This window comes from Sarcophilus harrisii, chromosome 5, assembly GCF_902635505.1.
Source record: "Sarcophilus harrisii chromosome 5, mSarHar1.11, whole genome shotgun sequence".
NCBI classification, from domain to species: Eukaryota; Metazoa; Chordata; class Mammalia; order Dasyuromorphia; family Dasyuridae; genus Sarcophilus; species Sarcophilus harrisii.
Window position 1 is genome coordinate 58,790,597 of NC_045430.1, and position 26,970 is coordinate 58,817,566.

Here is a 26,970-nt window from a genome sequence, read left to right on the forward strand (position 1 = left end):
TAAACATTTTTAAATAATTTAAAAGAAAGAATAAAGAATGAAAAATTAAAGTGGTCTGGTATTTTTATGCATCCTCTTCTATTTCCCTTTTCTTTGTTCAATCAATTAATCAATCAATCAGCAAGCATTAAGTAACCATGTACAATGTGATAGACATTTTGCTAAACACCAAGGATACACAAGCAAAAATAAAACAGACCCAGCCCTCAAAGAATTTACATTGTAATAGGAGAGAGAATGTGTATAAGTATTGGAGAATACAGACTATACAAAATAAATACAATGCAGTTTGGGAAGCACACATTAATTAGTAGTTGGGTAGACTAAGAAAGGTTTCATGAATATACTGATACTTGACCTTGAAGAAAATTCCAATAAGTCAAGGACAGAATGCATCCCAGGTAGGAGAGACGGCCAATGCAAAGGGCACTAAAAAATCAAGAATTGCTGGATTGCAAAGTCGAATATGGAGATTAAAATGCAAGAAAAGAAGACATGAAAGGGTACCGGTTGTGAAAAGCTTGAAATGTCAAGCAGAGGAGTTTCTCTCTGATCCTTGAGACAATAAGGAACTAGTGGATATTTTTTGAACAGAAAGAATGACATGATAAGACTTGCCTTAGAAGAAAATCACTTTGGCAGCTATCAAGGTTAATTTGAAGTGGGAAAAGGTTGGATTCAGAAAGAAAAAATAGGACTTCCTTTTCTTCTATATTCTGTTTTCTTCCTTTTCCAATAGTCCACATTTCCTTATCCTCTTCTCTTCTTTTTCTGTCTTCTTCTCTAGTAGTCTTCTACATCTATTTAAATGTAAGCTGAAGGAAAAGGACTCACATACAAATGACAAGGATTCAGTTTAGGTATATAGAAAATTTTCATGACTTTTTGGGAAAATGAATTGTACTAAATGGATAAGGGAAATTGTGCTATATTCTTTCCTAGAATTTGTTAGGGAAAATGTAGACATCATGCATGGTATGGTTTAACTGAAGTCCTTCTTGTAAACAAGTATGGCCTCTTTAGTGAATATACAGCCCAAAGATGCTTTGCTTTCCACATTTAATCCTAGTTTTGTTGCATATTTTTGTTAATTTACATAAATGAAGTAGTATATGATATGATCAAGAGAACAGTGGATTAGGAGTCTGTACTATATGTTTAAAAGGAACAACAAGTCATATAACAGATTTGAGGTTTCATGTACAATCATCTTTTTTCTATTCTATTATTATGGAAATGTTTATTTTATTTTTAAGTTCAGAATAAAATAAATAAAATTTAGTGAGTAAAAGAGAGTCAGAGAGAAGAAGAAGAGAGAGAGAGAGAACATTGGATCAGGAATCAAGGGACTTCAATAAATCTAGGGTTAGTGTGGATTGTTCTAACCATTTTGGAAGCTATATTTGAAACCATACCTCAAAAGTTATCATGAGTATGTTTTCATTCAGTGATACTGCTTCTAGGCATATAATCTGAAGAGACCAAAGACTGAGTAAAAAGATGCCCACACCCAAAATATTTATAGTAAAGATCTAGAAACAAAATGGGTGCTTATCAATTGAGAAAAGGCTCACAAACTATGATAAGTGAACATAATAGAATAAGAATGATGAATATGATGAACTGAGAGAAATTTAGAAAGACTTGTACAAAGTAATGAAAAGTAAATGAGCAGAAGCATAGTTGGTAGAGTGGATAAAGCACTGAATTTGGATCTGAGTTCAAATCCAGCCTCAGACATGTAATAACTGTGTGACTTTGGTAAGTCACTTAATCCTGTTTATTTCAGTTTCCTCATCTGTACAAAGGAGATGATATCACTTACCTCTCAGAATTGTCACAAGGATCAAACCACACAAAACAACGTGTATATGTATCTATACATAGCACTCTATCCATTGAGCAAACCCCATATACACATGTAAACATACACTCGTGTATACATATATGTGTGTATACATATATAAATCTGTGTACACCTCTATGTGTGTATGTACACATACATGTGTATCTATGTATCTAGAAATGATGCCCTATCCACTGAGCAAACTAGCTGTCCTGAATGCATGCACATACACACATATGTGTATATATGTAGACACACATAAATATGTGTATATATACATGTATATATCTATATCTATATATCTGTACATGACATTCTATTCCCTGAGCAAACTAGCTGTCCCATAGACATGTGGATACATATATATGTACACACTTATACATGTGTATAAATATGTGCACACATATATGCATGTGTATATCCATATGTATATATACACACATGTGTATCTGACTGTATGTGTGAATGTATATATCAGCTAAGTGGTAGAATGTATAGAGAGTTGGGCTTGGAATCAGCTAAACTCATCTTCCTGAGTTCAAATTTTGCTTCATATACTTACTAGTTATGTGACCCTGGACAAGTCACTTAACCCTGTTTGCCTCAGTTTTTCCATCTGTCAAATGAGCTAGATAAAGAAATGACAAACCAAAGGGACCTTAGAGATAATTTAGTTCAATTTTTTTGTTTATTGAAGAGGAAAAATGGGGTTCCGAGGGGATCAAGTTACAAGGGTTCAGAGGGCATCAAGGTAGTAAATAAGAATCCTAAGATTCATTTACTTTGCTGTAGTGACTGTAATAAGATATCATTTATATAGCACTTCAAGGCTGAGGAAGAGTCCTGTATATACATACATACATACACACAAAAGAATTGAACAAAATTATCTCTAAGGTCCCTTTTAATAGTACAGGGGAAAGAATATTGAAGTCAAAGAATTTGAGTTTACTTCATGCCTTTCTGGTCTTGGACAAGTCCATTAAGCAACCATTCTAGGCCCCAGCTTTCTCATCTGTAAAACAGGTTGGATTAGATGATCTCCAAGGTGCTTTCATAGGATCATCCTATGAAGTTTGAAATCTTTTAACCTCAGATGACTCTTAGAATCCATTACCTTTTCCCAAGTTATGCTGATGGACTTTTTCTATTAAGTGATTTTTTTGAGATGTGGGGAACAAAACCCAAATGCATCATTCCTGCAACAAAAACAGCCAAGACCGTTACAGCCTCAGAATATTTTTAGTGTCTCCACCATGTCAGCTGCTGCTTTTGACTGCTGCCACTGTGATCTGAATGCTGATGTCTATTGTTGTTCTTAGATAATTTCTCTGAGTAGCTAAAGTAAATAATCATTAGTATTTTTAATATAGCTATTCCATATAGCAAATTATGATGCCATCATTATTTTAGATTTAATTAATTTCCTATTATAAAAAAGATTTATGATATGTGTTCTTATTTTCCATTTCCTAAATCTTTCTCAGGGAAATTTTATTGATCAACTTCATCTTCTAATTTTTTCCTTAGTTATTAACATGTAAGACCTCAGTCTAGGGCAGACACCAATATTTCATTGCTATCCTGTCAAACTGAATCTGCTTTTTTATTATTAGAAACCTTAAAGAAAAGGAACTTTTCCCATAATTTCATTACTCTCCCTTGATGTTTCTTTTCTTTTTCTTGGTTCTCATTTCTTTCTGTAAGTTTTCCTTTCTTTCTGTATTTTTCTTCTCTTTTATCTTACACGACCATAAATGTGACTTTTAAAAGGTAATAGCTTATAAAAAGTAGTAACTAATGTTGGAAATCTTTCAAGATCCCTATCCACTTGGTAAACTTTCTGTGGGATGACCCCCTTTTTTAATTTAAAGGAATTTAAAAGACCACAAGACTTTGTTTGGGACTTTATACTACATTTTCCTATGAGTATTAGCTTGCTTCTTGGAAGCTTGTAGAGAGAATAAAGAAATTTGCTGATTATCTCAGTGTTTCAGCTTGCCCGAAAGGTAAATTGATTGGCTTAGTCTTTTTGGAAGAATGAATAAATGAAGAAGCATTTAATAAGTGTTTACTAAATTAGATGAAGCTTTGCAGGGGCTTTTTTTTTTTTTTTTTTTTTTTTTTTTTTTTTTTGAGGGAAAAGCAGTAAACAATTAGAGAATCACAGAACTTGAGAGCTAGAAGAGACTTTCCATCAAGTCCAAAAACTAAATGCAAAGAATTCCACAAATGGTCATTCAACCTCTTCTTAAAGATCTCCAAAGAAGGGGAACCCATTGCTTTTTGAGGCAGTCCATGGCACATTTGGACAGCTCAAATTGATAGGGAGCTTTTCTTAACATCAAGCTTAAACTGGAATTCTTTGTAATTTTGTCTTTCAGAAGGCCTAAAAAAATCAGAAGTGAAAGATTCTATTGAGGGGATCCATGCTTTCTTCTGATTCTATAATAATGATTTTTTATTAAGAACTTAGAACTTTTTTCTTAATATTTTCATATTTTTTACTTTCACACTCTACAGAGATTCTGAGAACATAGCAATACATAAAAATGAATGTGGAAAAGGCAAGAATCTTTCTTCCCTAGTTGCTGTTAATGCTTTGGAAAGATAAATGGCAGATATAGATGTGCTTTCCATATGTCACAGAGATGGGTTTATAGACAGACAATATTCTTCTTCAATCTTTGCCTTCTAATTAGAAAAGGAGACATTTTCTACACAGTGTAATCCAAGAAGTTTTTTTGAGCTTTGTTTGTAAGATATTGAATAAAGAGATACTCCCCTAAATTCTTGCCTATTTATTTCTAAATGATATTTATCCACTTTGTTCCACTGTTCAACTCTTCCATTCTTTGCCTAATATCAAGTGGTTTTGATTGAAACTTTGTAGTATTTTGCAATCTTAGTTATAGTCTCCTTCCTACTTTTTTTTTCTTGAGTTTTTGTTCCTTCAAGTGAATTTTATTATTTTGTCTAATTCTATAAAATATCTCTCTTTGATTTTGATTGGAACAATTCTAAATCTATGGAATAATTTGAATGACATTGTCATTGACCCAGGCATGAATACTGAATGTCATACTTATTATTTAATTTTTATTTTGATAAAAATTATTTTATAGTTGTATTCATACAGATCTTACATGTGTCTTGGTAGGTTACCAGATAGTTAATAAATTTGGTTTTTGAAAAGGGAATTTCTCATCATAGCTATTCATCTTAGGTTCCTTCCAACCCTTCAAGAATATACAGAAAGGATAATGCTTTTTGTGGCTTATCTTTTACCCTGTAACTTTATTAAAACTATCATCTCTATTTTTTCTATGACTTGCTCAGGTTCCCTATATAATTGTCATTTGCAAATAGCATTCATTTTTTTTCTTCTTATGATTATTTTCACTTGCAAGATTATTGGGAAATTTCCAAATTTATTCTCATAAATAATGTCAGATCTTGATCTTAAATAGATAATTGTGATCACATTAAGAATAAGTCCTTTTATTACTACAACTTTTAATGTTACAAACATAAATGAGTCCTTATTTTGCTAAAAAAAAAAAAAAAAAAGAAAAATCTTATCCCCCTGCATCTCTTGAAGTGATTGGCAAAATTTTTTCTGTAAGTGACTGATAGTAAATATTTTATCTTACAGATAAGGAGACAAAGGCAGAAGTATAACGTACAAAGAAAGAGAAAGGAGATTTCCATAAGTTTTATTAATGAAATTAAAAATATAATAATAATTGATTGTAATTTTTGTTAATACAGATCTACAAATAAGAAAAATGAGATTCTTTTGAAGTGATAACATTTTATTTTAATTAAAGTTCAAAATTACACATTCCCTAACATCAAAATAGAAAATATTCATCTCTTAATCTGCAATGAGATTTTATATATTTTGTCTTTGAAAATGTCTTTTGATACAAATAGGTACTAATACAATACTGATATCAATCCATAAGCATATGATTATAATTGAGAATATATTCATCCCTTGGAAGACATTTATAGAACTTTATTACATTATTTTTTTGATATTTGACTTTCATGTGTGCTGCTGGAACTGGGATTTGAGCAGAAACTATACATGCTGTAAATTTTTATGGGGATGAAGATTTTAGTTTTTGTTTCATTTTTAATATAGGGAAAGCATAAAGTAGCTTAATATTACCTGTGACTCAAATAATGTTAGTCATCATCAACTTGACTTTATTCTAGTATGTTTCATATAAGTGCCATTTTGCCTTGTTTTATATTAAATTAATTAAGAAACATCAAATCTGCAGCAAAAGCTTATTTCTAAAATCATGACTGAGGTCAATCCTAAGTTCAAAACATTGTAACAAAAGTTTTTTTTTCCTTTATTTCATTTATTTTGATATGATGGCTATGTAGTTGTAATATAAACAAAATAAAATGTTACGGTAGGTAATATTCATTGCATTCAAAACAGTGTAAAGTTATAATTGCATCATTGTAATCATAGTGTGTCTAACAGCAGTATGAAGTGATAGGAGCACCATAGGTTTTCTGAAACTAGTCAACTTTCACTGAAGTGTGAAAGCAGCCACAAACAAAATGTAAACAAATGAGTATGACTTTGTTCCAATTAGATTTTGTTATGGACATTTAAATTTTAATTTCACATGATTTTCATATGTTATGAACTATTATTCTTTTTTTTCAACCATTTAAAAATTAAAAAAAATTCATAGCCCATATGCTATACAAAAATTGGATGGAATTTGGCTTGCAGATCATAATTCGCTAAACCTCTAATCTATTGCAAAATGCATGTGATTTTTATTTTCATAGTAAGATGATTTATCATACTTATAATTTTCCTATTATTCTTGTATCCCTGTTATAAATTGAACGTGGCAATAATGAATGCTTTTTTAAATATAAGGTTGTAGTTCTGGCTACTGATTCAAAATTGTTGCATCAGTATTCATAAATGATGAGAGGGAGCATAATGTAATGGGTTGGGATTAGAAAGAATAGGTCTCAAGTCTTGCCTCTTATACAAAGTGGTTATGTAAGCATGACAAATTCATTTAGTCTCTCTGTGTCCCAGACAAACATCTATAAAAAAACGGAATAAATTGTGGCTGCTATACCAGGGTGGGGTCTTGAACAGGAAAGTTAATCCAAATTCATTATCAACAATGTCCTTCAAGAGACTGAAAATTTTAGACTTTAGAAGAAGAGGAGAACTCTGGATCTCCCTAGTTATTGCTTATTAATAATATTTTTCTTATTTCCCCATTATTTTCTATTGAGAGGTGAAACCTCCTCAGTGAATCATCAATTGATATGACAAACACTTCATCTAGGGTTTCTAACTATGGGTCTTATGAGGGGGAGACGATGTAAGGAGAAAATGGAAAGATGGATGACATGGACAAAATCAAAGGAGGCAATCCTCTTTGATAAGTAGACATCTCAAAAGGAGTAAGGGAGGGAAAGGAAACAGTAATAGGATAGTGCATTTCATCGACTCGGTCTATTCCTCTGGAACATCTGATATAGTCCTATGGTTTGGGGATGACTTGTAGAAATTCTCTTTTCTGCTAAAAATGGGATGGGCTATATAAGTTATTTATAAAAAAATATTTTCAAGTGTTAGTCATATTCAAGTGAATAACTCCTAGCCAAAGTGGATGTTTCTTTAAGGAATGTTAAGCCAGTATTTTTTTTAAGATAACTAACTGTACTGATATTCCTTTCCCTAACATAAAACTGAGACAGTTATGATATTCTCTAAATAACAAAATTATATCCTGATTTTATAAATCTTTGTATCATTTACCTAATTATCCCCATACCATTGTAAGAAATCAAAGGACCTTAATTTACACAAGAATATATAATTAGTAACACTAGCTAAATGCTTAGTGTTTTGAAATATAGAAAAGATTAAAATTCTAGACTAAATAGCTCGTCTTACACCTGTAACTTATTATAGTAACTCAGATATGTTCCAGTATTTCTTATAAGATAAAGATTTAATATTATGTTCATGCTGATCATATGACATGATTATAGAAATTTGCCATAAAAGAAGAATAGGGACATGAGGGGAAATGTTTCCTTATTTTGATGTCAATTCCAGGGAATAATTATATAAAAAGTTAACTGCATTGAGCCAGACTAAATGTCACTCAAATGGGATATTTTCAAGAGGAAATATTATATTAGAGAAACTGAGGCAGGAAAATTCTATCTTAGCCCATGACAAGAGTCATTCTCCAAGTCTTTTCCACAAGAACGTCACCTACAGTTTGCTTATGTAAACCCCTATGAGTTTTTGGCATCAATAATTCATTGGCTCAATAGCATTCCTTGATGTTCATAACTGGAGTCAGAATCAGAATAATATCAGTTATAGTTCCATAAAGTCTCAAATAGCAAAACCTGTTATTCAGTTTCAAGTGTATTCAGCTCTCAAAAATTACATATCCTAGATAACAAGTATTGATTATAATTTCATGTTGGTAACAATGACAGATTCATCATGAAAAATTACATTTTGATATAACTAGTACTCATGTTGAATACCTTTCCCCCAATAAATTCAACAGTACACAAATGATTTTTGCCTTAAGATTCTTAATAGCAAATGTGCAAATATAATAATTCCAAATTGTATATTGAGGACAGATTTTATGAAATATTATATATAGTAAAACATATTCAATTATCAATCATGTTCAAATGGATAAAAATATAGACGGTCTTCAGAATTCCTTTAAAAATAGAAAAAATCTTTAAGATGACAAATAGTTTGTATACATTTCTACAGATGTAGAACATAAGTAAACATAAATAAAATCAGATTTCCTATTAAGGTGACACAAAAGAACTCATAAGTTACTACTTTTCAATAATACAACTGAAATTCTATTCCTTAAAATATAAACTAAGGAAGTTCCTTACTTTAACCTCATGACTTAATAGATTTACTTCTTTGTTTCACATGTTTGTTTACCTTTGTCTAATTATACTTGTATCATTGTGAAACAATTTGATACTTCAAGAACTGAACATATGATAAGTTCAAACATTAATTTAACTCTTGCTTAGGCCATGGAATGACTTCAAATTCAGATGAAAACACAATCTTTCCCATTTGCAGCTTATTATAGTAATTCAAATGCCTTAATATTAATCTAATAATAGATTCAGTACTGTGATGGTAAACTTCCAATGTTTGTTTATTCTGATGATAGAAATTTGCTAGGAGAATTTTAAATAGGGACATGGTTATAATAGCATCAAAGCAGGTCATCAGGGTCTATATCACTACAGGTAGTCTAGCATATGAAACCAGGAGGTTCCTTTTTTTTTTCTTTCTTTCTTTTTCTTTCTTTCTTTCTTTCTTTCTTTCTTTCTTTCTTTCTTTCTTTCTTTCTTTCTTTCTTTCTTTCTTTCTTTCTTTCTTTCTTTCTTCCTTCCTTCCTTCCTTCCTTCCTTCCTTCCTTCCTTCCTTCCTTCCTTCCTTCCTTCCTTCCTTTTAGTATTTTATTTTTTCCAATTACAAGTGGAAATAATTTTCAGTATTCATTATTTATAATATTTGAGGGTTCCCCCCCTCCCTTCCTATCTCTTCCATAAGACAGCGAGAAATATTATGTAGACTATATATACATGTGCAATCATATAAGCATATTTCTACATTACTCGTGTTGTGAAAAAAGAAACAGAACAAAAGGAGAAAATCATATACATATATCCAGTAAAAATAACATGTTTTGATCTAAATTCAGACTTCATGGTTGTTTCTCTTAATATGGATAGCATTTTCTATTTGTTTTTCATTTTATTGCTGAGAAGACTAAGTCTATCATAATTGATCAGAACACAATGTTGCTGGTACGTGTACAAAGTTCTTGTGGCTTTGCTCATTTCATTCAACATCAATGCATGTAAGTCTTTACAGGTTTTTCTGAAATCTGCTTGCTCATCATTTCTTATAGCACAACAGTATTCTATTATATTAATTTATCACAATTTGTTCAGCTATTGATGGGCATCCTCTCAATTTCCAATTTTTTGCTTCCACAAAAAAAGCTGCTATAAATATTTTTTTGTATATGTAGGTCATTTTTCTTTTTATGATCTCTTTGGGAAACAGCCTAGTAGTGGTATTGCTGGATCAAAAGGTATGCACAGTTTGATTGTCTTTTAGGCATAATTTCAAATTCCTCTGCAGAATGGATGGATTGGCTCACAACACTACCACTAATGCATGTGTTCCAATTTTCCCACATCCTCTCCAACATTTATCATTTTCCTTTATTGTCATATTAGCCAATTTGATAGGTATAAGGGTACATCTCTGAATTGTTTTTAATTTTTGTTTCTCCAATTAATAGTTATTTAAAGTATCTTTATATGACTATAGATGGCTTTAATTTCTTCAACTGAAAACTTTCTGTTCATATTTTTTAATCATTTATCAATTGAGGAATGACTTGTATTCTCATGAATTTGATTTAGTCCTCTATGTATCTGAGAAACGAGGCATTTATTACAGAATTATTTGCTATAACAATTGTTTCCCAGCTTTCATTAATGTTCACTAATGGCTTGTTTAATTTATTTTTCTAAAATGGGATTAAATATTTTATTTCCTCTTCCTTTAATCTAGACAATTTATATTTTTGTAAATATCCATCTATTTTACTTAGATTGTCAGATTTATTGGCATATATTTAGGCAAAAACTTCTAATTGTTGCATTAATTACCTCTTCATTGATGATGAACTCATATTTTTCATTTTTGATACTGGTAATCTGGTTTTCTTCTTTCTTTTTTTTAAAAATTAAATTAACCAAAGGTTTATCTATTTTATTGTTCCCCCCCACAAAACAGCTCTTAGCTTTATTAAGTAGTTCAATTGTTTTCTTAATTTCAATTTTCTTAATCTCTCCTTTGATTTTCAGAATTTCTAATTTGGAATTTAATTAGGGATTTTAATTTGTTCTTTTTCTAGTTTTTTAATTGCATGCCCAATTCATCAACTTGCTCTATATTTTATTATTGTAAGCATTTTGAGATATAAAATTTCTTCTAAAAATTGCTTTGGCTGCATTCCATAAATTTTGAAAAGTTGTCTCATTATTGTCATTCTCTTGGATGAAATTATTGTTTCTACAATATATTACTTGACCCACTTATTTTTATGGTTAAATTATTAAGTTTCCAAATAATTTTTAATCTATCATTCCTGGGACCTTTGTTATATGTAATTTTTATTGCATCATGATCTGAAAATAATGCATTTAATATTTCTGCCTTTCATTATGAGGCTTTTAATACCCTAATACAGTCAGTTTTTTGTGTAGATATTATGTATCACTGAGAAAAGGTATATTCTTTTCTATCTCCATTCATTTTTCTCTAGAGATCTATTACATCTGACTTTGTAAAAATTTTATTCACCTCCTTAGCTTCTTCCTTGTTTATTTTGTGGTTAGATTCATCTAGTTCCAAGACAGGGAAGTTGAGGTCCCCCACTAGTATAGTTTTGCTGTCTATTTTCCTATAACTCACTTAAATTCTCCTCTAAGAATGTGGATGCTATGCAACTTGGTACATATATGTTTATTGATATTATTTTATTATCTATGACATCTTTTAGCAAGATGTTGTTTCTTTCTTTGTCTCTCTTAAGCAGATTTTTGTTTATGTTTTGTCTAATACTAGAACTGTTATTGCTGCTTTTTTTTTTTTAACTTTAGCTGAGGCATAATATATTCTTCTTCTTGCCTTTTATCTTGACTCTGTGTGTCTCTGCTTCAAATGTGTTTCTTGCAACAACATATTGTAGGATTCTGTTTTTTTTTAACCTACTGTGCTATTTGTTTTTGTTTTACAGAAGAATTTAGCCCATTCACATTCATAGTTATGATGACTAACTCAATATTTATCTCCATCCTATTCCCCTCTTTTTATACTTTTGTCTCTCCTTGCATCCTGTCCCTATTCACCAGTGTTTTACTTCTGACTACTATCTCTCCCAATCTGCCTTGCCTTCTATGAGTCTCACCTCACTTTCTCTTCTCTAACTGCTTTAATAGCAATACAATCCTTTTTTTTTTTTTTTGAGATAAAGTTCTTAAGAGTTATAAGTATCATCTTTGCATGTAGGGATGTAAACAGTTTCACATTATTATATGCTATGTTCTTGTTTTTCCTTTTTCAGCTTATTTTTTTGCTTCTCTTGAGTCTTGTGTTTGAAGACCAAATTTTCTGTTCAGCTCTGGTCTTTACATCAGGAAACTTTGAAAGCCCTCTATTTCATTGAATGTTTATCTTTCCTCCTGAAAGTTTATACTCAAATTTGATGTATGGTCGATTCTTGGTAGTAATCCAAGCTCTTTTGCTTTGCAGAATATTATAATCCAAGCTCTCTTATCCTTTAATGTAGAAACTACTAAATTCTTTCTAATCCTGGCTATGGCTTCTTGATATTTGAATTCTTTCTTTCTGACTGCTTGCAGTATTTGTTCCTTGATCTGATAGTTCTGTAGTTTGGCTACAATATTCTTCGAAGTTTTCATTTGGAGGCATTTCAATAGGTGATTGGTGGATTCTTTTAATACTTATTTTACCCTCTGGTTCTTGGATATCAGGGAAGAAAGAAAGAAAGAAAGAAAGAAAGAAAGAAAGAAAGAAAGAAAGAAAGAAAGAAAGAAAGTAAGAAAGAAAGAAAGAAAGAAAGAAAGTAAGAAAGAAAGAAAGAAAGAAAGAAAGAAAGAAAGAAAGAAAGAAAGGAAGGAAGGAAGGAAGGAAGGAAGAAAGAAAGAAAGGAAGAAAGAAAGAAAGAGAAAGAGAGAAAGAAAGAAAGAAAGAAAGAGAAAGAGAGAAAGAAAGAAAGAAAGAAAGAGAAAAAGGAAAGGAAAGGAAAGGAAAGGAAAGGAAAGGAAAGGAAAGGAAAGGAAAGGAAAGGAAAGGAAACGAAAGGAAACGAAAGGAAAGGAAAGGAAAAAGTCTAGACAACCTGTTTCAGAATGAAATCCTAATCCATTCCTTTTTTTTTTTTTCAGTTCTTAATCCAACAACAGAATTTATTGATACTTAACCAGATTACACAATATAAGAAAATTTAGAAACATAACAACACCATAAACAATATTATATATTTAAAACTTGAAACAAAACTCATTACCCATCAGGTTGCCTCAGTTCATGTGAATATGAAACTGCCTTGCACAGAAAATCATTCATCTCATTACCATTGGCATTGTATAGTGATCACATTTAAAAACCTATAGAAAATTATCAAATATGAAGTAATTATGCCTAAAAACAGTAAACATTCATATAGCATTTTCCCTATGCCAAGAACTTTACAATCATGCGATCTTTACAACAACCCTGTGTTAGAAAATAGAACTTTCTTGAGTCCATATAACTAATACATTTCTTAATGTCAAACAACAAATGTCTTTTTGTGTTGTGTTAATCCTGATAGGAAAGTCCATTCAGATCACATTCTTATTTTCTTCAGAAAAGATTTTGGTTTAAATCAAATTAAATCTGGATTTATAATCATTAATGTTAACATTTTAAATTTTAAGATCTACTACTCAGCACTTTAAAAGAAAACATATTATTATCCATAAATTCATATATTTCTTTTTTTTCCAGGACAGATAGTGACAATCCTCAGCTCTATATAACCTTTTTCTCTACTTCCTTAAAAAGCTAGAATCCCTGGCCTCCTTTACTTTTGATACTTATCAGATAAAGAGCTGTACTAACCATTCCAGCTTCCAATTCTCATTCTGCATATACTAGTAAATATGTATAAATAAATATATATATAAAGTTTTATAAGCAGTTTAAATTCATATTTGTTATCATTAGGTTGGCTTAAAGTGTGCCGGACCAAAATATTATTAGATTCTAAGTTGAAAGAGACCTAAGGAATTTGATTTAATGCTGGCAGGGTGTGGCCAGTTTTCCCAGACAGAAATGTTCAAGAGCTTTTACAGAGCTACTTAGAGTCAAATTAAATAATTATTAAATAATTGAACAGGACAAGGAAACATTAAGATCTTTCATATAATAATCCAAAGGCTTCCTACAGATTTATCCTGAAAGTTGGGTGACCACGGCTATCCAGATGGTTGAAGGCCCCTAGTAGGTCTATTGGAAAACTACATACTAAAACCCCAATGAGGGGTCCAAGTAATTTAAGTACAATACTGGTCTTGTAAAACATCAATGAAGGAAAACTACTTCCTAGGACACATCAAGAAGAAGGCATTACACTCACTGACTAAAGCAAACTGACTTGAAAAATCTTCTCCTTTGCAATTTTTAGTTCTTAAATCATAGCACTGCATTTTAACCACCTAAGCATATGGCTAGATCTTGAAATCTTAAAATGTTGACCATAATCTAGATATTAACATGCTACTGATAATTATTTTTATATCATTCTGTTAAAAATTATATCCATAATCCAAAGAATTAAAGAAGAGTTCACATTTCTAACAATATTTCTAATAACATAAATTATCAGATTAATATTAGGCATTATTTTTATACACATTACAAATCATATAACTGAGATAATTGGGATAACTGGACTTAAAATCACACAGCCAACAAGTTTCCTGAATTAACATAATAATAAAAATAATAATAATGCACCTGGATCTATTTTCCAAACAACAACGTAAAGAGCCTTCATTTCTAATTTCAATTTTACATAAGGTCTATTAATTCCAAGCATTTCATATTATGTCATTCACTATTTCCAGCTAATCTACTGCTAAAGATTTTAAAGTGACAATATACAACAAGAGGGATTTGAAACATGTGTAGTCCTCCATTCTGATTTTTTCTAGCTCCCTATAACTGATTTAGAAAAAGCTTGACTGCTCACTTTACACAGTTTTCTAAATTCCAAATCATACTCATTCTTTCTTTTCTGCTCTTCCTCATTTTTCAAAATCTAGAGAGAGTTTACCTTTAATAATTTACAAATCAAGTGAATGGTATTTCTCACATTTTTCCCTGCCAATTTCACCAACATAAAGAAACAGCCTTTATAATGTTAATGTACATTTGAAACAAATTACTGAAATCCTAAGTGATTATATTTAAGATTGTGATATAAAAGCCCTGATTAAAGTGTCTTAAAAGATAAAAACCTTATTTTTGCAGTTTTAGACACAGTACCCTGATGTCAGATATATTGGGGGGGGGGTGGGAAGGGCAAAGACAGTTCTCTAGATTTAATTTAAATTATAATCCAGGTGGATTTAAGTGGCTCATTAATTAACCTCACTTGAGATGATGAACTTACTCCTAAGAATCATCCCTTGTAGGCTACAGCCAAGCTATGAGTTGCTTGGTTTGAGATGTTGTCAGCTTGGAGTGTCTGTTAAAACCCTACCAAAGCAAAATTTGACATTTTTACAGAGAGAGAGAGAGAGAGATAGAGAGAGAGAGAGAGAGAGAGAGAGAGAGAGAGAGAGAGAGAGAGAGAGAGACAGACAAAGGAGAAAGAGAGGGAGAGGGAGAGAGAGAGAGAGAGAGACAAAGGAGAAAGAGAGGGAGAGGGAGAGAGAGAGGGAGAGAAACAGAGAATCTTTTTCCGATTCCACCTCCCAAACTAACTTCTAGGAGATTCTCATTCTGCTTTTTCAATTCTCCCCACTTAATATAGGCCATACCCTAAAGACAAAACAGAGTACTTTCACAATTGCCTTAGTTCCAAAATCAAGCCCTCTTAAAGAGCCCCCCAAACTCTCTTTAACAGAACACTGTACCTCTTGCTAGAAATCTAGTGCTCTTTATTAGAAATCTTCCTGTAATCAACTTTGGATCACACTTGCTTAATAAAAGCAAGACTAAAATGGTTCAGGTCCCTATTTCAAAATGAATCCAAACTTCTCAAGTGGCACTTGGAAGAATTTGTGTACAATATGTCTCTGAAACCTGGATTAAGGAGACCCCCTCACTATTGAGAATAATAATTTAGACAGCTATAATTCACATCCTTAGAACAGACATATATACTCCTAGAAAAATACCCAAAGATGATTGAAGGTTAATTTTAGGTGTTTCAGATTGAGAAAGGAGTCAAAATATCAACAACAATTTCTCAGGAAAGGCCCTCATTCTCACCATGAGAATTTGAAGGAAGAGAGGGTTTCCTGAGAAAATTTAAGTCAGATCTGTCTCTTTCCCTCAACTATCCCTTCATGGTTTGTCAAAACTGTGATGATTAAAAAAATTAGTGGCAATTTTATAATTTTAATAATAAAGCCAGAACATTATTACTAAAAGGTTGCTTATTTGGTTATCTCTCTTAGACCAAAGACAATCATGGTGGTGGGCTCAGAGTTCATGGATGCTTTTGAAAGAAGAGTGGCAATCAAATCTGATTTTTAACACAATGGGATATAGACTATGTTAAAATGAGGGGCTAAGAGTGACATCATGTCACACTTGGGCAGAGAAACTATCTCTTCTCCTTTCTCTCCCCTTCCTCCCCCCCCCCCCCCCCCCCCCCCCCCCCCCCCAGTCTTAGGCCATCTAGTTAAAGATTGTATGCCCCATCCAGGTCTGAGCAGAACACAAAGGCTTTTTCATCAGGGTGAGCCTTGAATAAGAAAGTTAGGCCAGTATCTTTATTAGCAATGTCCTTTAAAAGATAGAAAATTTTAAAATCAAGACTTTAGAAGAAGGTTGTATTCCCTAGAGATATAAAGAAATTTCTCCTTGGACTCTCTTTTACTTGAGCTAATATATCTTATTCCAGTGGGAGAGCTCACTCTGTGTTTTATCTCATATAATCTTATTGATATAATTTCTTGCATTTTTATTTACTATCTGCGTGGATAATGGATTTATCTACTATTAATTATCTGTGATCTTTGTAAAACTGACATTTGTTGGGAAAGGAGTCAAGATTTGGATATATAGTTTGGAGCACTCCTCTATTAAGGGATAACAATTAAGAGTACAGCTTGAATCTAAAAATTATTTTCCATAGACTAATGACATTATTTCTTCCTATTTTCCTTCTTAGCTGAAATCTAAGACTCCTGTGGAGAAAGCTAAGACTCTAGCTATATCTATTCTAAAGATTTCTAGTGTCTGCTCTCTAGTCATATCTAAAGAGACACTTATATACACATATCACATACATGGGCAACATTCACACTCACACCCTCATATTACCTTTACTTTCAGTTTGAGGATATTCATTTTAGATGAAAAAATTCTGAATTCAGTCATAATCACTCTGAGTCTTCAGTTAGGAAAATTCTTGGCACCTAGGTAGAGCATTTTGGCTTTATATGAAACTACCTATCTCTCTATCTGTTTATATATCTATCTGTACAGTTTATATCTACCATCTATATCTGTATATAGTTATATAATTAAGTATATAATTACATATACATGCTTATATATGTATATATTACAGTTATAAATTTAAAATTGTATATATAGTTACATATAAATATAAATGATTTTATATATATACATATGTGTGTGTATATATATATATATATATATATATATATATATACATAGTTATGTTTACAATGACAATAATCTCTTCCTCTTTGTGTGGTTGAGGCTAAATTGCTTACTAGAAATGTTGAGTAACAAAATAGCAGGTATTATTGGATTTGTGCATAGATAAACTTTAGGAAGGGAAGTTGGCCATAGAGATAATCTTTTCTTGGGATTTTTCTCAGCCTGTGTCCTCTCCTCTGAGATGACTGTAGGACAAATGACATGCCTTGTTATCTCTTCTCTGACAGAGTTCAGTCTGCCCTTTGTTCACAATGTAATAGTACAAATATTCAACCTTGACACTTTAATTTTTTTTGAAAGGTCCTTTCCCATTGTAAATACTGTCTTTATTTGAGAGAGATACTACTTACCATATTAAAGAAAGATCCTTTTATTTGTATAATTTTCTAATGCTTTTCACTGAAATGAATGTTATACTTCATCAAAAACTCTATTGATATAATCACATGATTTATGTTGTTTATGATCATTTCACATGATATGATCAATTGTTTCTAATTTTCCTAATACTGAATCAATTTTGCATTCTTAGTATAAATCCAATCTAGTCATAGTATGCTATCTTTTTGATGAGCTGCTACAATAACCTTTTTAATATTTTATTAAAAATTTTGAGTCAATGTTCTATAATTTTTTTCTTTTTTTACCCTCTCTAGTTTAGGTATCAATACCACAGTTATTCTTTTACTGTTTTTGAAACATTTGTATGCTATTTGAATTAAGTGGTTTTTGAATGTTCAATAGAATTAATTGGTAAATCTATCTAGTCCTTGAGTTTTTCCTTTGGGATGGGGGGGATTTGTTTATAGCTTCTTCTGTTTATTTTTCTGGGATAGGATTATTTAAATTCCCAATTTTTGTTTTATTAATCTGGGCATTCTATGTTTTTGTAAATATTATCCATTTATTAAGCGTAGTTTCTAAAACTTTCACTTTTGATTGGCATATACATGGACAAGATAGTTTCTAAGACTCCTTTACTTCTCTTTTATTTGTTGTGCATTCTCATCATTTTTGATAATAGTGAATGACTTTATTTTTTTCTCTTAAAATTTAACTAATTTAATTTTTTCCAAAAAAATCTTGATTAATTCAAAACAAAATTTTGCTTTTGGTTTTGTTATTCTATTCTCTGATTTTCAGTATTTCTCTTTTGGTAGTTTACTGAGATAATGTGACTTATTGGGGTTTTTAAAAGTTACATAGTGGATTCATTAATCTCTTTTATTGATAAAACTATTTTAGAGATATAGAATTTCATTCAAAGACTGCTTTGGCAACATCATCATGAAAATTTTGATATTATCCCATTGTTGTCATTATTATTAATGTAATTATCTACTATGATTATAATTTGTAGTTTTACCCACAGTTCTTTTGGATGAAGTCATTTAGTTTCCAGTTGAAGCTAATCTTTTTCTTAGTAGCTTTTTGAAGAATAAAATTTTTATTGCATTATGGTTTATAAAGGATATATTTAGTGTTTCTGCTTTTCTTAATTTTTGTGAAGTTTTTATGCCTGAATACTAGAGTAAGCGTGGTAAATATACCATTCAGTGATGGAAAAAATGTACTCTTTTCTATTTCCATTCAGATCTTACCAGAGATCTATCATATCAAACTTTTCTAAAATCTTATTTAGTTTCATTATTTGTCTGAGTGTTTTGGGTTTTTTTAGGGGAGAGGATAAAATTAGTCTTGGCTTGAAGAGTAAATGAAGATAACCCTATTATAGTTTTACTGTTTATCTTTCCCTATAAATCATTTAGCTTTTCCTTTAAATATTTATATATGCATATGTGTTAAATATTCATATTAATTCATCATCTATAATATTTGAAACAGTGTAATTTTTCTGATCTCTTTTGAAATCAAATCTGATTTTTTTGTTGCCTTGTCTGAGATCATAATTGCTAGCTCTGAGTTCAGTTAAAGCATAATAGTTTTTCTCCAGCCTTTTATTTTAATTTTATGTAAAATTTTATATTTTAGGTGATTCTTACAAGTTACATATTGCTTTCATCGCTTTACTTTTTTCTTCCCACTAAAAAAGAAGAGGTGATAAGAGGCATGTGTTCCATACTAGTGTTCTATCTTTGATATTATAAAACCTTAGCTAACCCAATTAAAAATAAATACCACTAAGTGATAACCAATATCAAAAGTTGTTTCTTTGAAAAGACTAAAAATTTGACAAAACTTTAGCCAAGCTAATTTAAAAAAAGAATTAAAGTGAATAAGATAAAGTCACAATAAAATCAGAAGAAATTAAAAGAATTGCTACAATGTACTGTGCAGAGTTAAATACTAACAAGAGAACAAAAGAGAGCAATACCTTCAAAAGTAGAAAATACCCAAACTACCATAACACTAAATAGAAATTTTGTACAATCCATTTGCAAAACCAAAACCAAAACAGAACTAGCTCTAAAGAAATTACCAAAGAGAAAATCTTTTCTTTATGAATTTATAGGAGTTTTTATCAAACTTTTAGAGAATAGTTAATACCTACTCTACAAAAATTATTCACAAAAAAGTACTTCCTCAGTCTCATTTTATGAAACAAATATGGTACTAATATCATTTAATTTCAAAAATTCAGGTAAAATCCTGACAAAAACACTACAGCAATCTACCTAAGAAACCACTGATCATGATATTTAGAGCAGAAATGCTAGAGCAGTTCAAGATAGGATTGGGAAAGATAGAGAGTAGGAAGAAATAGTATAGCTTATTACTTTCTCACAACTACTTCAACAAAAACTTAGGAACAGTGACAAATTTAGTAGCTATTGGGAAATCAAAGGAGAGAAAACAGTGGGTCTTTTTTATAGCTCAAGATCATGAATTTAACTCATAGGTACATATCCAGGTCCAGATCTGCATTGCCATACTTGGTTCCTGATATAGTATTTTATATTCATTCTGTGAGTATAAATTAGATGTATGCTTATTGTTGCCCTTAATATAGAACAGGATCATAGACTTAAGACTAAGTGACTAACCATGACAATGACTGTGTATGGTGAGGGTCAGAGCACTACAGCCCTATTATTCTAAACTTGCAGAGCCTTCCAGTACCAGTTACCAGGAGGTAGGGCTAGCAGTTGCTTACTAGGACTCCATCTAGAAACAAGTCCATATTCAAGTTCAAGTACAATTGTGTTTTGCAGAATCAAGAGAAAGACAGAAAGACACAGACAGACACAGAGAAAGAGAGAGAGAGAAAGAGACAGAGAGAGAGAGAGAGAAAGAGAGAGAGACAGAGAGAGAGAGACAGAGAGACAGAGACAGGAACAGACAGAGAGAGAGAGTGAGAGACAGAGACAGCGCTTGGTGTAGAAATATATTTGAATAGAAAAAGGAAAATAAGGGAATATTCTGGAGAGATTAATCATAAATCAAAAAAATGTGTGAGAGAGAGTGGATTATGAAAAGAGACTATAAAAGGAAAAATAAAGGACAAGAACTTTTGTTTGGGATCTGTGTAAGGAGAAGAATACAGAAATAGGTATACTAATAATGTATTCAGCACTGAGAACACTTCTTTCTCATCTCGCTCTTTGTAACAAGGCAGTCAGAGAACAGGGAGAAGAAAATATATATGAATAAGGTAGAGGAAAATACACATTTAATGATTATACCAGTGAATGGGAATAAAAGGAATATTCCCATAAAATGAAAAAAAAAGCAGAATATATTAGAATCCTATGTTTGAAGATTCTTGTTTGCAAAATTATACCTGAAACAATGATTTGCACAGCATTTAAAAAGAGATATGGCAGTCATGATTTTATCCAAGACAACAGCAAAATTTTATTTAATAAAAAAAAAAGTTAAACAAAAACATCTACATAGGTAACAGGGAAAGATACCACAGACAATTACATCATATTTATACTTATCAAAAATGCTTTGAATAGCATAGCATCTAAAAACCCAGAGGAAAAGGACTGAGGAAGTTACAAGGAGAAATAGATAATAAAACTATAATAGTGTACTCTAATGTATTCTTTTCAGACCTAGACAAATTTAACAAAATAAACAGATAAAACAAAAATTAAACAGAATTTTAGAAAAGTTAGATATGACAGATCTTTTGCTCCAACTACTATTTAGGAATACATGTTGTTTTTTTTTCCCACTAAATGGCACAATTACAAAAATTTTAAAAATGTGACATTAAAACTCTCATACACAAATGCAGAAAAACAAAAATGTTAAACAACTAGCACAGCACAATAAAAATTCTATTATGTAAAGGTCCATTGAAGAAAGGATTAAAAATTAATTGGAAACTAAATAATTTAATTCTAGGAAATTGGTGAGTCAAAAAAAATAGAAACAATATATAATTTAATAGAAGACAATGATGAAAATTATATACTAAAATTTAAGGGATAAAGTAAAAGCATCCAACAATTAGTGGGAAAATATTCATATCTAAATACTTTCATTAACAAAAGAAAGGACAGATCCATAATTAATAACTCCCAAGGAATGAAAACACCTCAAACTAAACCTCCAAAGTAGAAATTCCAAAAACAAAATAAGAGATTAAAATAATTGAGATTTTAAAATTTGGATTAAAAAATTAAATAGAGATTAAAAAGTAACATCATAGGAAATCACTAATTTGCTTTTTCAAACAGCAAAATCAAATCGCTACTTTAACTTACTTTAAAATTAAAAAGAAAAATTCTCAATAAAAAGTAAGAAAATAAAGCAGAAACAATTTTGCCCAACTATATGTCAAGATAACAAATAAAGCAACGATTCCTTTTCTCTCTCTTATAATTTAGTGAAGTAGAAATGTAAGCAATTCCTGCATACGTTTAACATATAGTGGATTACTTGCCATCTAGGGAGGAGGTGCGGAGAAAGAAGGGAGAAAAAAAATTGAAACACAAGATTTTACAAGGGTAAATGTTGACAATTATCTATGAATGTCTTTTGAAAATAAAAAAAACTTTATATATATATATATATATAGTTTACACACATATACGTATATATACATATACATACATATATATATATGTATATATATGTATGTAAGCAATACCAATATGGCAAGATAAATAAGTGGCGGAAACATAGGCAGAAAAAAAGATGAATCTTTCCCTATTTTCTATTGGTATTAGAAAACTAGAGAACTGACAACAACAATAACAAACTGAAACAATACTTTTAGCAAAGTTGTAGGCTACAGAATACACCAAAAATCAACAGCTTTCTCAAAATTAAGAAGGCAATAGTAGAAAGAGGCACCTTATTCAAAATAGTTACAATATATATTTTGTAATCAGTCTTTCAAAGTGTACTCAAAACAAAATTCTCCTTAAAGATAGGACAATTTGAATGATTAGATCATGGACATGATCATAGCCAGATCATGTTATGACAACAATTATGTTGTTGTCTATACCAAGAATATATGAGATATTCAGGGAGAACTAGCACCTCTGGTGTGAGAGTTGCCAATCCCTTTCCAGGGCTGCTTATATACCTTTGGTATTCATTTCTTATCTAGCTGTCACCGGTAGCTCCCAAAACTACAGCAGCCACACCTCAGCAAAACCACTTCAATTGAAGGGCTAATTCAGGTTGAGGGTAACCAACAGACCTCAGATCTGTTTGTGAACTAGGGAGATATTTACTTCAAGCAAATGAAACAATGTAACAAGTGATTAAGAATAACATGTTCCAGTGGCCATAAATGTAGCTAATGGTGCTGTGGAATGCTTAGAGCTTGATCAGATTTTGAAAATACCAAAGTTATTCTCTGTGTCCTAGGACATTGCCACTGTTCTTACTTTTGTTTTGCTAATAGACTTTGATGATTCTGGGGAAAAGAGTTGAGGCTGTTGACTCTGTGCAATTGTGCCTCACTTAAATGTATTTCATGAATAACTCAAAAATTCCTCATGATATCATTAGGTCTCCTCAAAAAGGAAGAATGAACAATCACCAAAGTTAATTTATAGGTTTAATGCTATACCAATCAACCCACCAGAGATACTTTACAGAGCTGAATAAAATAATAACAAAATTTATTTCAAGGAACAAAAAACCTAGAAAGTCAAGAGAAATGATGAAAAAATATCAGAATGAAGAAGGGAAAACACTTCCTGATCTCAAACTATATTATAAAGCATCAATCATAAAGATCATTTGATACTAGTTAAAAATACAAAAGTAGGTCAGTGGTTTAGAGTTGTTAGGGTTTTTTTTTCCCCCTTCCAGGCTTTTAAAGATGCATGGTTGATTCATTTGTCTTTTTTCATTTATATGAACATTCAAGTTTACCTGTGTACCAAAAATATTGGTAGGCTTTTTTTATTTCTTTAATCTGACTACTGTTTCTATGATTTATTCTTTGACTCACTTTTTAGTATAACATTATTAGTTTCTATTTGAATTCTATGTCCTCTTATATTTTCCTTAGTGATTGCAATTCGTATTGCATAAAGTTCTGCAGAGTTTGTATTTGAAACTTGCCTTGAGTTCTTTCTTCCCTAGACCATTTAAAAAAAATTTTAATAGCCTTTTATTTACAGGTTATATGTATGGGTAACTTTACAGCATTGACCACTGCCAAACCTCTTGTTCCAATTTTTCCCCTCCTTCCCCTCCCCCCCTCCTCCAGATGGCAGGATGACCAGTAAATGTTAAATATATTAAAATATAAATTAGATACAAAATAAGTATACATGACCAAACCTTTATTTTGCTGTACAAAAAGAACTGGACTCTGAAATATTGTACAATTAGCCTGTGAAGGAAATCCAAAATGCAGGTGGGCAAAAATATAGGGATTGGGAATTCAATGTAATGGTTTTTAGTCATCTCCCAAAGTTCTTTTGCTAGGCATAGCTGGTTCAATTCCTTACTGCTCCATTGGGACTGATTTGGTTCATCTCATTGCTGAGGATGGCCAGGTCCATCAGAATTGGTCATCATATAGTATTGTTGCTGAAATATATAATGATCTCCTGGCCTTACTCCTTTCACTCAGCATCAGTTCGAGTGAGTCTCTCCAGGCCTTTCTGAAATCATCCTGTTGCCATTTCTTACTGAATAATAATATTCCATAATATTCATATACCACAATTTATTCAGCCATTCACCAATTGCCTAGACCAATTTTTAGAGGTGCTAAGAAGTTAATTTTAAAGATTCCTAATTAATAATCAATAAGAATCCTATGTCACTCTCCTTCTAATATGATTTTCAGATTCTTAATGTTTTTTATTTCTTTTTGTGTTGTTTAACTTAGAAAGCTGTATATTGAAGTCTTCAATAATTATTACCTTACTAGCAAGTCTTCCTGTAATTAAACTAATGATTCACTTCAGTACTTTTAGTTTCAGTGATATTTGATGCAAACATGTTAAATTTAATATTATTTTATACTTTTAGACTTAATGCTTTTTTTTTTTACATGCCCCTATTTTTCCTGACATTTTATGTGAAATCTAGAATATAGTATCATAGATTTAGATTTTAAGGTGGCCTTTGGGATTAGTCTAACTATCCTTATTTTGTTACTCTCATACTCATTACGCTGAGGTACTACAATTTCTTTGACCATTTATAATCAATAGGCATCTATTTGGTTTCCAGTTCTTTGCTACTACAAAAAGTGATTCTATGAATACTTTTGTTTATACAGGTTGTGAGTGCATAGTCTATATTGACAACCTTGGTTTTTAAAATACAACATATATGTATGTGTGTGTGAATAAGAACATATACGTGTATATGCATATATATATATATATATATATATATATATCAGTTGGATCTTTGGATATGGGGATTTTAATCTCTTTTTAAAGTTTAATATAAAATTGCTTTCCAGAATTGTTTTATGAATATTTAAGTTCTTACTATGTATAAAGCCATAATACATGGGAATAAATGGGAATAAATAAAAATGTTAAGACATTGCTTCTCTCAACTAACTCACATTCTAATGGAAGAGACAATAAGCAGAGAAGGTTTCACCTAGGAGTTAGATAGAAAGGGCCCACTTCCATAGGGTTCAGGAGCAAAGTAGCCTTTTCTTTAATATCATTTGCACTGATGAAATCATTATCAAATTTGATAGCATCAAGATCTTTAGTCACAAAAACCTTTTTTTGTTATTTAATATTATTTATTCAGTTATTTCAGATCTTTGGGATTCTAGCTGGGGTTCTCTTGGCAAAGATACTGGAGAGGTTTGCCATTTCCTTCTCTAATTCATTTTACAGATAAACTGACACAGCTAGTGTCTGAAGCTAGATTTGAACTCATGAAAATGAGCATTTCTGATTCCAAATCCAGTCATCTGTTCCCTGAGTCACCTAGTTAATTCTCCTCTTTAGTAGCAGCAGCTAAAGAATCCACAGAAATAACTGCCATACCTTACCCTCATTAACCTCATCCCTGAATGATGATTGTAGGACCTAGGCTGAAAGTACTATTAATCCCAAAGCTTGTGCATTCATAGTCCTGGGCTATTTCTACTGGGGTCTGAAGAGAGGGTGTAACTGTGGTATGGTTTTTCCAGTAGCAATGTTTGGCTGAGTGTTGTACTATAAGAAAAACTGAGTGCTGCAGAATTGTGGTGCTAGTGAAGAATTTTGAGAGTCCTTGGACAATTAGATCAAGTTAAGGCTATTCATTGAAAGGTCAGATATTGAAGCTTAAATATTTTGTCTGTGAAGATCAGACTTATTGAAAAAAGATCTTATGTTGTAAAAGATTGAAAGCAAAAGGAAAAAAAGGATGACAGAGGATGAGGTGGATATTAAGGAAACAATGAACCTAATAGATTGACTAAAATGATAGAAGGGGCAAATGACCAGTGTTGGACTGGATGTGTAAAAACAGGAATGCTAATTTATTGCTGGTGGAATTGTGACTGATCCAATCATTTTGGAGAGCAATCTGGAATAAAATCTATACCTTATTAAGCTAGCTATACCCTTTGACCCAACAATACAACTACTTGGTCTGTTTCCAAAGATGACTAGGGGAAAAAGAGGTGAATGTATATGTTCTAAAATGTTTATAGCAGTTCTCTTTGTGATGACAAAAAACTGGAAATTGCAGGGATACCTATCAATTGGGGCATAGCTGAGCAAGTTGTGGTATATAATTGTGATGAAAAAATTACTGTGCTATAAGAAATGAACTCAATGTTTAAAAAAATGGAAAGACTTGTATGAAATAAGAGCAAAATCAGCAGAACCAAGAGAACATTATATACAATATAGCAAAATTGCTTCAAGAACAACTTTAGTGAATACATTATTTTATTATAAATATCTAAATTAACTATAAAGGACATACGAAGAAATACACTATCTGTATTCAGAGAAAGAACTTATAAATAGAAGTGTATATAGAAAAATTTCACACATACACAGAAGCACACATATCTATTTGTGTCTAATGGTAGCCATGGGGGAGGAAGGGAAGAAAAAAGAAATTTACGTGATAATTTTGTTGTATATTTGAAAGGAAGAGTAAGTTATATATATATATATAT